The sequence below is a fragment of the Phoca vitulina genome, unplaced genomic scaffold (assembly GCF_004348235.1).
Source record: "Phoca vitulina isolate PV1807 unplaced genomic scaffold, GSC_HSeal_1.0 scaffold81, whole genome shotgun sequence".
NCBI lineage: Eukaryota > Metazoa > Chordata > Mammalia > Carnivora > Phocidae > Phoca > Phoca vitulina.
This window is the reverse complement of record NW_022589784.1, coordinates 5,175,009-5,190,071: the sequence shown is the minus strand read 5'-3', so window position 1 is coordinate 5,190,071 and position 15,063 is coordinate 5,175,009.

Genomic DNA, 15,063 nt, shown 5'->3' with positions numbered 1-15,063 from the left:
CAGGGCAGGAGTGAAAATCCAACCCAAGGTGGCCGGTGGCCCCACAGGCCTCTAGGTGCCTGGCCCTCCCGCTGGTGCTCCAGGAGCTTTCAGGGCAGAGACCCCCAACCTCACAGAGCCTGGCCTGGCCTCCTGAATCTCCCTGCACGCTGGGTAATAACAACCTTACAGGCCGCTGGGAGAGGGGTTCGTTCAACAGCAAACATTTGTTTCTTTTGTCCTGAATTTGGAAGGTTAGGTCAGGGCTCAGGCATACAGCAGGTACTCCATAAATACCAGACTGCTCCTGGAGCTCCTACCAGATTGCGGCTCGGCTTCCATACCATTCCCGCCCCAGGCCAGACCTGAGGGACGGCCTGCCTGTGGGTTTGCTAGCCACACCCCCCCATAGCCTCTTGAGCCCCCATTTGAGGAACAAGTCCAAGTAAGCCAGCTCTGGCCTCTGCCAGCAGCCCCTCCATTTCATGAGGGCCCCCGGGAGCCCACCCTGAGCTGCCTTCAATTTACCTCTTTCTCTAAAGAGCTGGCTGCCTTGGCATTCTCAATTTCCCTAATGCTGAACGCTCCCACCTTTAGCCCAGTGGCTCCTACAGCCACTGGGTCTTTAGCCTGATGCTGGGTGGCCACCAGACAGTGCTGGAAATTTCAGGGCTGCTTTGAGCCAGGAGCTCCCAGGCTGTCATTTACTAGCTTACTAAACCTCTTATAATTATTCTGGGAAACTGGCTCTTTGCGTCCATTTCTCCTTCCTACCACCCTGCAACCCCAGATGTCCCATGGGGTCTCCCTCTCCCCTCGGCGTGTGGTCTGGATAGGGCATGTGACTCAGCCCCAAGCCACTCCCACATCCCCATCTCCAGGCCTCAGGGGTTGATTGGGGGATGGGCATGTCCAGACTTTTGCAGGGAATTCTGGGAACTTTGGAGGCTTGAGTAGCATTGGGAGCCGAGTCCCCATCTTAGACAACAGGGAGAGGCTTCTTGTAAGAACAAAGCCACCGGGTGGAGGAGGGTTATGGCCCCAGAGCCATCATTTCAGCCTTGAGCAAGCTGTTCCTGAAGCCCACAACTGGGCTTTCATTTGTGAAATCTTTATTGAGTACCATTATGTGCCAGGTGCTGGTCCAGGTACTGGGGACACAGTCAGCAACAACACGGCAACCCCATTGAGGTCACCATCCTGCCTCTTCCCCCTGATATTGCCATGGCCACTCACATTGTTCTTCAAGTTTCATCTCACACATCAACCCCCCCCCCCCCGCCCGCCGCCCAGAGGCCCGCCCCTCCCCCCACTTCCAGATTACATCCACACACCTTCTCTCCCATTTCCTAGTTTATTTTACTCTTAGCACGAGTCACCACCTGACACTGTGGAATACTTATTTTTGTTGGTTCTTTCTCCCTCACCGCAATGCCAGCTCTGAGGGAAGAGGTTTTCACCTGTGTGGTCCACAGCAGCATCCCTAGCGCCTAGAACAGGGCCTGGCACACAGGTGATGCTCAGTCCTGAGTAACTAGGGAGCCACCCAAAGGCTCCCCAGGGCAGGTGACATGGACATTTAAATGTTAAGAAGGAGGCTGAGGGGGTGAGGACATTCTAGGGGGAAAGCACAGCAAATACAAAGGCTGCTATGGCCAGCACATTCTCTTTTGACTTAAACAAGCTTGGACTGACTTAAAAAGTGTTTTGTTTGTTTTTTGGTGACTTAGAACCTTTAGAATCCAGGTGATGTAGAGCACGCCTGGAGGGATGCAGTACTCAGTGCAGCCACAGGAGGCCCCCCGCAATCCCGTTGCTGCCCAGGGGGCTGTCCGAACTCGGGAGGTCAGAGAGTCAATGATAAGCGTGTGACCCAATGATAGAGCACTTGCTTTGAGGCGAGTGCTCATGAGGTAGGCACCGTTATCGTACCCATTTCCCAAATGAGAAAACTGAGGCACAGAGAGGCTGAGTAACTTGCTCAAGGTTGCTCAGCTACAGGTGGCGGAATGAGAAAAGAACAACCAAGGTAAACCACTCGGGGAAGGCAGGTGAGCTTGAGGGTAAAGACCTGGGATCATCGCTCTGAGACCGGGGGGACCCCTTTCTCAGGGGCTGGAGGCCCCACCTCTAGCCCTCCTGCTAGGTGTTTTCCCCTTAGATATTGAGATGAATCTTGCCTGCCCCAGGCCAGGTGAAATTGACACCCCCATCTCTCCCAATTAGGGGGTCAGGGAGGGCTTCTCCCAGGAAGGCACGTTTAATAGCAGATCTGAGGGGCGAGTAGGAATGGGGCAGCGCGAGAGGTGAGGAAGGGTTTCAGGGCACAGCATGGGCAAAGGCCACGCCGAGTTTCCCCAGGATTCCTCCCGTGTCTGGAGTGAATATATGCTCAGACTCCGCCAGGCAGGGCAGAGGGGTAAAGACAAACACTGTGTCATGTCACTTATATGTGGCATCTAAAAGAGCCAAACTCGTAGAAACAGACACTAGAATGGTGGTTACCAGGGGCTGTGGGGTGGGGGTGATGGGGAGATGTTGGTCAGAGGGTACCAACTTCCAGCTACAAAGTGAGTTCTGCGGGTCCACTGGACAGCCAACAGCGTGGTGAGTATAGTTAACAATGCTGTCTTATATACTTGGAAGCTGCTAAGAGAGGAGATCTTCAGTGTTCTCAGCACAGAAATGACAGGGTAACTTGTCGGGTGAGGTGGGTTGCTCGCTAACGGGACTGTGGTTAACATTTCGCCGTATGTAAGTGCACCAAGCCCGTATTTTGCATGCCTTAAATTTACATGGTGCTGTGCGTCAATTCTAGTTCAATGAAGCTGGGGATCAAAGGTAAAACAAAAAAACAAACCCTGCCCGGCAAATGGAACACAATCCTCTCACCTTCCCCTCTTTCCAGAGCCCTGAAGATTCCTGCCTCCCACAGCCATCTCCCTGGCCCCCATTCTGGCCCAGAAGGGTCTCCTGTCTCTCCTCTCCGGCTTTGGGGCCTGCTGTTGGAAACATCACACTTGATCTCGGAGTGATGATGTGAGGGCTGGCCTCAAGGTTTCTCCCCTGTTGCTAGGGCAGACTCGTGACTCAGCTGTCCCCCTCTGCCACTCCCCGAGCATGGGGCCAGCCATTTTCCTCCAGCCCAGCACTTTGTGATGTAGATTTCAGATGTGGCACCTTTCTTGTCCTGCCCCAGCTGGATCTCTGTGCTGCCCTGGGCGCGTCCAGGTGAGTGGCCGTCCTCAAGCCTTCTGTTCTTGTTCAGTCGCGCTTGGCAGAGGATGAATAAAATCCCCCCTCACCTTTCACTAAGAGACCCCAGGGGGTTGTGACCTCCTTACATCTTGTCCATGTGTGTGTGGTGGGGGTGGTGAGTGAGCGGGGGCGGGGGGCTCTCAGGCTGGGGATGTGGCTTCAGCAAAGCCCAAGTTGGCTTCTTCCTCCAGAACAAGCTCTTAGCATTGGGGATCATTTCCCATCCTCGGCGTGGGGGGAAGTCATGCCCAGATGGAGCAGCACCCCCCACCCCCTTCTCCAGGGTGGCCCAGGTCCAGCAGAGGGAGGCCAGAGTGTTAACTGGGAGTCAGGAGGCTGCTGGGGAGAACACGATGGGATGAGGGGGCCTGGGATGGGTGGGGTCCAGCTGGAGAAAGAAGCAGATGCAGTGGACATCCTGAGGGATAAGGGATGCAGTTTCCACTCCAGAGGATGCGCCGAGGGGTGACATCCAGGGGACACCTTGTTCCTGGGCTTCTGCTGGGCCCCATCAGGGCTGCATCCTCAGCCCTAGGGAGCAGAGAGACCTCTAGAGAAAGCAAATGTGTGCTCTGGTTCTTAGACCCTGCAAATACCAAGATGCTTCAACAGGACTGTGGATCCAAAGAACAAAATGCTGATGATCCCCAGGAGGGGCCCCTGGGTGGGGGGCTCTGAAGGTTAATGGGAGACTGGAGAGATGGAGCAGGGAGCCTCTTGACTCCTGCTTAACTGCTGTGTGTCCCTGGCAAGTTGCTTGGGCTCTCTGTGCATCTGTTAAATATGAATGCAAATATCGGCGTTCAATAGGTGCTTAGCTCCTGGCTGTTGGATGAGAAGCTGGGAGAGGTATTGCAGGTAGAGTCTTGGCAGGAAGGTGAACAGCTCAAGACTAGTTTTGTTGCTCTTTTCTTGTCCAGAACATGCAGCACACTGTAAGTGCCTAAGAAAACCTTGCCAAGCTATTTGGGTCCAAGACTCCTGGGAGAGAGGGTCCTTAGGTGCCACCTGCAAACCTAGAGCTTCTTTTTCTTTCTCTAACTTGTCCTCCAGCCTCGCCTGTGCAGCCCTGGCAGGACCATTGGGCAAGCAGGCAGACGTGGTGTTTAAGTGTAGATTCTGAAGCCTGGGTTCGAATCCTACCTCTGCTGCTTACCAGCTGTGTGACCTTGGGCAAGTCAGTCCACCTCTTCATATTTCTGGTTCTGCCTTGCAGAGAGGTTTAATCACAGTCCTCTCATCACGGGGTCTTTCTGAGGATTAAATGAAAGAATAGACCTAGAGCATGTGGCACGTAGTAGGTGCTATAGGACCACATTGCCATAACAGTGATTTTTTTTTTTAAAGATTTTATTTATTTATCTGGGGGAGAGAGAGTATGGGGGAAGGGACAGAGGGAGAGGGAGAAAGAGTCTTAAGCAGACTCCACACTGAGTGCGGAGCCCAAAGCAGGGCTGAGATCCTGAAATCACGACCTGAGCCAAAACCAAGAGCCCGATGCTCAACCGACCGTGCCACCCAGGCACCCCCATAACGCTGATTATTATTGCTAGCTTGGGTTTCAGGCTCTAGACTCTTCTGGGGGGCTTCAGCAAACAGACCTTTTCATGCTGATCAACCCCTGCCCCATCCCAAAATGTAGGGTCAAAGCAGTGGTTTCAACCAAGGGCAGTTCTGCCACCCAGGGGACATCTGGCAATGTCTGGGGACATTTTTGGTGGTCATGCCTGAGGGAGGTGCTACTGGCAGCTGGTGGGTAGAAGCCAGGGGTCCTGCTAACCACCCTACAGTGCCCAGGACCTTCCCCATCACCGAGATGATCGTGACCCAAATGCAAACAGTATGGAGGTGGAAAAACTCTGGGTTAAGAGCGGACGCTCAGAGTCACACCTCCTACAGCCTGGCCCAGGGCAGGTGGCTTTCCCCTCTGAACTCGCTTCCCTGTCTGTAAAATGGGGATGATAGGTAGTAGTGCTTACACAGGACTCTTGGGATCAGGAAGTGGGTTCAGAATGGAGGGGGTTTAGGACCTGACCTGGCTCCCAGCAAGTGCTCAGTGTGGGACAGTTGTTATCGATGAGTTATTATTAGTGACAGCGAGGACGATGGTGGTGGTGGTGGCCTGTGTCGTCTGTTGCTCTGGCATCTGATTTCTGAACTCCCTCCCAGAATAACCAGCCCTTGTTTGCCAGACCCCAGTGGCCCCACAGCCAAGCAGGTTTACTTCTGATACCAGAACAGGCAGAGTTGCGCTTACCACCGCTGGAGAAAATGTCCGTAAGCACCTCTGCTCAGGGAGGCATGTGGATTCGAGCGTTGGAGAAAGAGAATTTGATATTTTATAACCCATTTTAACCAACCTTTATTTTGAGCCCTCGTCCAGCTATGGTGGTGGGGGGGCGGGGAGAAACTGTGATCTGAATGGATTCAGGCTCCCCTCTCCCACCCAGGGTGGGGGTGAGTTAAGAGAAGGATCAGGGTTGGAATCTGGCTTTGCTATTTACTAGCTGTGTGACTTTGGGACAGTTACTTAACCTCTCTGAACACAGGGACAATAATAGTACCCACCTTATAAAGAGGTCATTATGAGAATAAAATGGTCAATGTGTATAAAGCACTGAGAATAGAACTTGGGACCCTGTAAGTGCACACTGAAGCTAATCAATATGATGATGATGGTGATGATGATGATGATGATCCCCAGTGGATTGTGGGTGACTGATCCAGGGTCTCTCCCCCTTAACACTACTGACATTTTGTGCTGGAGAGGTATTGCTTCTAGGGGGCTGTCCTATGCGGCATAGGGTGTTTAGCAGCATCTCTGGTCTCTCCCCACCAGATGCCAGGAGCACCCCCAATTCTGACAACCAAAACCATCTCCAGACATTGCCCAATGTCTCCTGGGGGGGCAGAATTGGTTGGGTGACAGCGACTGGCCTGATCCTCGGCTGTCTTCTGTCCCCACTGGCATCCATTGGCATGAGCCGGGTCCTTCCCAGCCCACCACTGTTCCCCGACTTGCAAAAGCCTTCCCCCCCAAAAAAACAGCGTCTCTCTAAGACAGTGGAATTTAACTCACTGTCCTGGGAACGCACAACTGCTTAGTGGTGACCCCACCCGTCTGCCCCCCTTGTGTCAGAAATAATACACGAGAGTGTCCATCACTGTCCATGCAGCGTCGTGTCCACTAAAGGCTACCTCCAGTCTTTCTAATGTCATCACATAGTGGGCTGACAGCGCCCGTGATGTCTCCACGATAACTCTGTTGATGGGCACAGTGGCCCCCCCCATGGCCAGGGGGAAGGAGCAGGAGACACGGCTGGGGGGAGGGGGGAAGAATTTGAGGTCCTGGGTGGAGGACTGGGGGTTTGGTCAGAGAGCCAGGAGCGGGAGCAAAGAGCAAGGTGGCAGCAGGGAAGGCTGAATCCCCTTCTAGGCTCTTGGGGACATTTCTGGTCTCTGACTGAGGGTGGCATGCAAGATCCCCAGGCCCAGCTTGTGTCCCCCTTGTCTCCTCCCTCCCTCCAGTCAAACTGACTCACTCCCTCTGCAGCTTGACCGCCCCCATCGCCCTTCTGGGCTCTCACAGTGGGCATTTAATTGGGGCCTTGGATGCTCAGAGAACGTTCCATGGAACGGTGGCCAAACCAGGGATTAAGCAAAGCTCAATGGGGTTGTTCCGTGCAGGTCTTCTCAGATGTTTTCATATGCTCATATGTTTTGCAAAATTTTCCAGAACGTATCTGCCCCTTTGACATTTCTGGCCCTCTGAAGCACTTTTGGGGTGCTCGGGGTTCCTGGAACAGATAAAGGAAACACTGCTTTAGCCCAAAGGGGAAACTGGAGTGGCAGAATTTCAGGCTGAGGCTCCTGGCCAAGCATCAAAGCTTTCCTCCTCCTCCTCTTCCCAGGACCTGGGCACTGAGAACAAGGCTGGTGTCCCACGGTTCTCTCTGGGGTGGCCCAGTGGGGTTGCAAACACTGGGCAGCCAAATTAGGAGCTCAGGATGAGGCTGGATGGGGTCAGCCCAGGCAGGACTGGGGGCTGGGCTGGTGGGATGAACGGGCTCTGTGGGGGATGGAGAGGCAGGATTCCTGGGCTGGATAACGTCCCTGGATCTCCAGGGGTTCTCGAGGGGGGGGGCGTGTCTTCTGGGAAGGCTTGTGGAGTCCCCTGGGATGAAGCCCAGAGTTTAGCTCAGGAGAGAAACATCTGATCACTCCTGGGGCCCAAGTCCAGGGTCACAGCGGGAAGCTGAAGATTGGCCCTGCTCTTCCGACAGTAAACATGGGCCGCTGGCCTGGCTTCCCCTCGGTCTAGCTGCCCGGCCCTGGTCCAGCCCCCCTCCTGCCGTGGCTCGCTGATCTTTCATCTTCCACCTCCTCTGTCCACCCTCTCCAGCCTCTCTGGTTGTGGGGACGCCGGGGACTTGGTCACTCCAGGCCTTGGCCCCTGTGTGTTCCTAATGGGTACAGGCTGTTAAGGCCCAGGGGAGCTGAGGCAGATGGGGGCTGGCTGCCCCTGGGCCGGCCTGTCCTGCAGTGTGGCTGTTACTATGACCACTGTCCTTGGCATTGCCAGCGAGACAGGGAAACTGGGACAAAACTGAGAAAGCAGAGGAAATGCATGGTCTCCAGGATACCTTGACCTTGGGCGCTTGACAGGGCTCCCAGGCTCGGCCCCCTGCCATTCTCTCTTCTCACCCACCTCTGGCTGTTCCCGCTGCACCTGCTGGCACCACAGGAAAGAGCTCTCCGCCCTGCAGCGACTCCCATCCCCTCTCTGGTCCTGGGACCAGCCCCCACCGCGCTGCCTTGCCCTGGATCTCTGTGGGGAGCGGCTCTACCCGAGTGCAAGGCAGGGCTGGTGGATTTGGGAGGACGGAGAGGAGTGGAGATGGTGCGCCCAGGGGAGGGCGCAGCATGACACAAGGATGGAGGTATGCCAGGAGGAAGGTGCAGAGGCCAGGCTGGCTGGAGCAGAGGGCTGAGGAGTGTAGTAGCTTCTGGAAAATTTTGCAAAACATATGAGCATATGAAAACATCTGAGAAGACCAGTGAGGTCGGCAAGAGGGAGCCACGGCAGGTTCTTGCTTTGTTGTCAATTGTGGTAAAATTACGTAACAAAGATACCAATGTAGGGATCCGAAGGGGTACGTGCACCCTGATGTTTATAGCAGCAATGTCCACAATAGCCAAACTGTGGAAAGAGCCAAGATGTCCATCGACAGATGAATGGATAAAGAAGGTGTGGTGTATGTATATACAATGGAATATTATGCAGCCATCAAAAGGAATGAGATCTTGCCATTTGCAACGACGTGGATGGAACTGGAGGGTATTATGCTGAGCGAAATAAGTCAATCAGAGAAAGACATGTATCATATGACCTCACTGATATGAGGAATTCTTTTATTTTTTATTTTTTTATTTTTTATTATTATTTTTTAATTTTTATTTTATTTTTTTTTAAAAGATTTTATTTATTTATTTGAGAGAGAAAGAATGAGAGACAGAGAGCACGAGAGGGAAGAGGGCAGAGGGAGAAGCAGACCCCCCGCTGAGCAGGGAGCCCGATGTGGGACTCGATCCCGGGACTCCAGGATCATGACCTGAGCCGAAGGCAGTTGCCCAACCAACTGAGCCACCCAGGCGCCCTGATATGAGGAATTCTTAATCTCAGAAAACAAGTTGGGGTTTGCTGGTGTGGTGGGGGGTGGGAGGGATGGGGTGGCCGGGTGATAGACACTGGGGAGGGTATGTGCTATGGTGAGCGCTGTGAATTGTGCAAGACTGTTGAATCACAGACCTGTACCTCTGAAACAAATAATACATTATATGTTAAAAAAAAAAAAAGAAGAAGATAGCAGGAGGGGAAGAATGAAGGGGGGAAATCGGAGGGGGAGACGAACCATGAGAGACGATGGACTCTGAGAGACAAACTGAGGGTTCTAGAGGGGAGGGGGGTGGGAGGATGGGTTAGCCTGGTGATGGGTATTAAGGAGGGAACGTTCTGCATGGAGCACTGGGTGTTATACGCAAACAATGAATCATGGAACACTACATCAAAAACTAATGATGTAATGTATGGTGATTAACATAACATAATAAAAAAGTTACATAACATAAAATTTACCATTTTAACCATTCTTAAGCGCACAGCTCTTAAGTGGCGTGAAGTAATTCACAATGTCGCGCAACCATCCCCACCCTCCGTCTCCAGAACTTTCCATCTCCCCACACGGAGACTCTGTCCCCAAGAAGCACGGACTCCCTACCCCCTTCCCCAGCCCTGGCTCCCACCCTCTCCTCTCTGGCTCTGTGGACGGGACTCCTCTGGGGACCTCCTGGGACTGGGGTCCTGCGGGATGTGTCCTTTTGGAATCTGTGTGGCTGCTTCTTCTTCTGTTTTTTTTTAAGATTTTTATTTATTTATTTGACAGAGAGAGAGAACACAAGCAGGGGGAATGGGAGAGGGAGAAGCAGGCTCCCCGCAGAGCAGAGAGCCCGACTTGGGACTCGATTCCAGGACCCTGGGATCATGACCTGAGCTGAAGGCAGATGCTTAACCGACTGAGCCACCCAGGCGCCCCTGGCTTCCTTTCACTTTACGTGTTTTCAAGGTTCATCCACGTTGTAACATGCACCAGAGCATCACTCTTTTTAAGGCTGGATAACAAACATTCCCTTGTATGGACAGATTAGATTTTGTTTATTTGTTCATCCGTCAATGGACACAGAGTTATTTCAACCTTCTGGCCGTTGTGAAGAACGCTGCTGTGAACAACTGTGTGCAGATATGTTTGATTACCTATTGTGTACAAAACTCCCCTTTGGGTAGATACCCGGGAGTGGAGTTGCTGGGTCATATGGTAGCTTCCAGTGTAATTTTTTGCGGAACTGCCAAACTGTTCTCCACAGTAGCTTCTCTCCTTCACTTTCCCACCAGCTGTGCACGGGGCTCCAGTTTCTCCACATCCTCACCAACACCTGCTATGGTCCTTTTTTTTTTTTTTTTTTTTTAAATAGCCCTCATAGTAGGTGTAAAGTGGTTTAGGTTTGTATTTCCTTAATGACTTACAATGTTGTGCATCTTTTCACGTGCTCATCGGCCATTCGCACATCTTCTTTGCACAAATAAATGTCTGTTCAAGTCTTTGGACGAGTTTTGGATTGATTTTGTTGCTGTTGAATTGTAGCTTATTATATATTCTGGATATTAATCCTTTATGAGATATATGATTTGCAAATATTTTCTCCCATTCTGTAGGTTGTCTTTTTGCTTTCTTTTCTTTCTTTCTTCTAGATTTTACTTATTTACTTGTCAGAGAGAGAGAGAGAGAGAGCACAAGCAGGGGGAGCGGCAGGCAGAGGGAGAGGGAGAGGCAGGCTCCTTGCTGAGCAGGGAGCCTGATGCCGGACTCCATCCCAGGACTCTGGGATCATGACCTGAGCTGAAGGAAGACGCTTAACCAACTGAGCCACCCAGGCACCCCTGATTAATTTTTTTTAAAAAAGATTTTATTTATTCATTTATTTGAGAGAGTGAGAGAGAGAGAGAGAGCACATGAGAGGGGGGAAGGTCAGAGGGAGAAGCAGACTCCCTGCTGAGCAGGGAGCCCGATGCGGGACTCGATCCCGGGACTCCAGGATCATGACCTGAGCCGAAGGCAGTCGCTTAACCAACTGAGCCACCCAGGCGCCCACCCCTGATTAATTTATTTTAAGTAAGCTCTATGCAGGGTTTGAACTCACCACCTGAGATCAAGAGTCTCATGCTCTACCGACTGAGTCAGCCGGGTGCCTCTCTCTTTGCTTTCTTTCTTTCCTTTTTTTTTTTTTTTTTAATATTTATTTATCTTTAGAGAGGGAGAGTGAGAGAGAGTGTGAGTGTGTGAGCGGGGAGATGGGCGGAGGGGGAGGGAGAGAGAGAGTCTCAGGGGGACTCTCAGCTGAGGGCAGAGCCCCAGGCAGGGCTTGATCCCATGACTGGGAGGGAGTTCATGACCTGAGCTGAAACCAAGAGTCAGTTGCTTAACTGACTGAACCACCCAGACACCCCTCTCTTTGCTTTCTTAATAGTGTCTTTTTTTTAAATTTAAGATTTTATTTATTTATTTATTTATTTATTTATTTATTTATTTATTTATTTATTTGGAGAGGGATGCTGGGGGAGGAGCAGAGGAGGAGGGAGAGGGACAAGCAGACTGTGTACTGAATGCAGAGCCCATCGTGGGGCTCAATCTCAGGACCCTGAGATCATGACCTGAGCTGAAACAGAGTCGGTCACTTAATGGACTGAGCCACCAGGCGCCCCTTTAATAGTGTCTTTTTGATGCAAAAAGTTCTTAACCTGATGGAGTCCATTTTATCTATTTTGTCTTTTACTGCCTGTGCTTTTGATGTTATATGCATGAAATCCTTGCCAAGTTCAACGTCATGAAGATTTTCCCTAATGTTTTCTTTTAAGAGTCTTATTGTTTTAGAGCTTAGGGTTAGGTCTTTAATCCCACGGTGGGTTCTTGAGCAAGGAACATCCCAGGGAGGACTTGCCAGGCAGTACCTTGAGACCCCAGAGCACAGGTCATGCGGGAAAAAAACTGGGGGTTCAGCCAACCACAGGAACAGTAAGAGCCAGATCTGGATCCAGGTCATATTATTAAGAATAGCTTGTGGAGATCCAAGGAGGTGATGTCAGCACAAACTGACCACTAGAAAGAGATCTGGGTGGGTGGGTAGAAATGGGTGTGGTTCACATGCTGGCAGCTGGTGAGGCCACGGACAGGAGGATAGCCCATGTAGGACGATGAAAATTTGGGACAGAGCTGAGTCATCACAGATGCAGGGCCAAGCTGGGGATGTGGCATAAGGACCCAAGAGAGAGCTGTTGAGTCTCAAGCAGGAAAGAGTATTCCCAGCACCCACTGCTCATGGGACTTAGCAACAAGGAGGGTAAGGGGGATGAACGGGGCAAGGGAGGTCCTTAGCCATCTGCCTCAGCCAGTCAAAGGAGCAGGGTCTTTAAGGCTGGATGAGAGGACAGGGGGAAGGAAGCAGATCTGGGGAGCATGGGCAGCCCTTCTTTTTCAGCTGTGATTTTTACTGCATGGTGTGTCTTTTCATTCCAGATCTTTTGCTTTCATTAAAAAAAATTAAGAAATGGGATACCTGGGTGACTCAGTTGTTAAGCGTCCACCTCTTGGTCTCAGCTCAGGTCTTGACCTCAGGGTTGTGAGTTCAAGCCCCGTGTTGGGCTCCATGCTGAGCGTGGTGCCTAATTAAAAAAAAAATTAAGGTATAATTCACATACAGTAAAATCTACCCAGTTTAGGGTACAACTCTATGATATTTGACAAATGCTTACCACCATACAGCCACAACCTCAATCAAGATAAGAGTATGCCCCCTTCTCCAGCCTCTGGCAACCACTGATGTGTTCTCTATCATTATAATTTGTCTTTTCCAGAATATAGTGTAAGTGGAATCATACCATAAGCAGATTTTTAAGTGTGGCTACTTTCCTTCAGCAGAATGCACTGCAGATTCACCCCTGATGTGGGTGTATCAGTATTTTATTATTCCTTTTTACTGCTGAGGAGTATTCTGTGGTGTGGATATACCACCTCTTACCAGTTCATTTGTTGAGGGACACTTGAGTTCTTTCCAAAATTTGGAATTACCAATACAGCTGCTATAAACATCTGTGTGCAGGTTTTTGTATGAGCATAAAGTTTTCATTTCTTTTGGATGAATACCTAGGAGTCCTGACTCTCCTCCCCTGCCCCTCCCCCCCACCCCCCCAGCTTTGGGATATAGTTCACACATCATGCAATTCACCCATTTAAAGTGCACAATTCACACAGCTATGCAACCATTCCCACTATCTAATTTTAGAGCATTTTCATCTCCATAAAGAGAAACCCTATGCTTACTAGTAATCACCTTCTATTCCCTGCCCCCTAGCCCTAGGCTTTCCATCTCTATAGATCTGCCTATTCTGGATATTTCATATAAATGGAATCATAGGACATGTGATCTTCTGCGACAGGCTTCTTTCACCAAGCATAACATTTTGACGTTTATCCGTATGTAGTGTGTATCAGTACCTTCTTTTCATGGTTGGATAATATTCCATTGTATGTACGTAGCACACTTTGTTTGTCCATTCATCCACTGATGGTCATTGGCTTGTTTCTACCTTTGGCTACTGTGAATAGTGCTGCTATGAACATTTCTGTGCAAGTATTTTTTTTAAATACTTGTTTTCAGTTCTTTTTGATAGATACCCAGGAGTGGAATTTCCAGGTCATATGGAAACTTTATTTTGAACATTTTGAGGCATTGCCAGACAGGTATGGGGCACCTGCAGGCAGCTCACCACTTTGCATGCCCACCAGCAGTTAGCAGGGTTATGATTTCTCCATATCCTTGCCAACACCTGTTATCTGACTTTGGGACTCTCGCCATCCTAGGGGGCATAAAGTGCTATCCCCTTTTGCGGTTTTGATTTGCACTCTAATGACTAGTGATGTTGAGTACCTTTTCATGATGGCTGCTTGTAGATCTTTGGAGAAGTGTCTATTCAGATCCTTTGCTCATTTTTTTTTTTTTTAAATTGGTGGATCTGGTTAGAATGAAGATTCTGGCTCCTCTTTTAGCCAATCTGACCCAGACCTCATCTAATTCCAATTCCTTCTCTTTCCCGTGGCCCCAGCCCCACCCCTGCATGTCCCCTGGCATCCAGGGGACCAGCAGCCCACCTCAATCTATGAAAGCTTCCTCATACTCCTATTGCACATCTACAATAAACCCCGAAGGACCCTTTCTCAACACAGATCTGCACCAGGGGGACCCTGCTGGGTTCACCCTAGTAGAGAAATGACTGGTGGCTGTGGTGGGGAGACAAATGTTCTCAATATGACAAAAACTTTCAAACATACAGGGGAATGGAAAGAATTGTACACTGGCCCACCCACCCTTAGATTCTACAATGAACATGTTGCTGTGTTCACTTTATCACGTATCTCTCCAGCCATCCCTCCCTCCCCCTCTCCTTCCACCTGCCAGTTAATGGTGTTTTTCATCAGTATCAGTATCAGTCACCTCCAAACACTTCAGTATGCACCCTGCTACCTAGAGTTCATTATTTTCTGTTTCTTTGTTATTGGGGAGGGGGTGAAATTTCCCTGCTAGAAACAGACACGTCTTCAGTGCACGTTCCCTGTATTTTGAGAAATGCAGACACCTGTGTAACTCAACCTAGGTCAAGACAGAGAACATCAACAGCATCTGCAGAGAGCGGGATGTAGACAATTTTCCCTTATCTGCCTTGCTAGATATTTATTTAGATGTCCAAGTGTGTGTGATCACTTCGCCCTCAAACAGGATCATACAAATGTCCTGTTGTTCTCCAAGAGTAGATGTGGACCTGTTTCCATTCCAGTCCTCAATCCCACGTCTCACTCCATCAAACCCGCTGTTGATGGACATTCAGGTTAGCTCATGCTTTCTAGAACCTTGGCCATCATGTGGGAGGAGTGGGGCAAGGAAGAGGTTTTCAGGATGATAGGGAATTTCTAAGGCTGAGGGGGAAGATCAGTGGAGAGAAAGAAAGCAAGGCTGTGGAGCAAAGCCCACTGGTGGGCAAAGACTGCTCCCCGCCTGGTCTGCTCTCCCCTGGCTGTGTGAACGGCTCTTCCGTCCTTCAGATCTGAGCGCACATGCCACCTCCTCAGAGAAGGTGACCGTCCCAGCCACGGGCGCCTGTCTTCTCTCTCACTAGTCCCTGTTTATCTCCTTTACAGCACTTACCTCCATCCGTCAGTA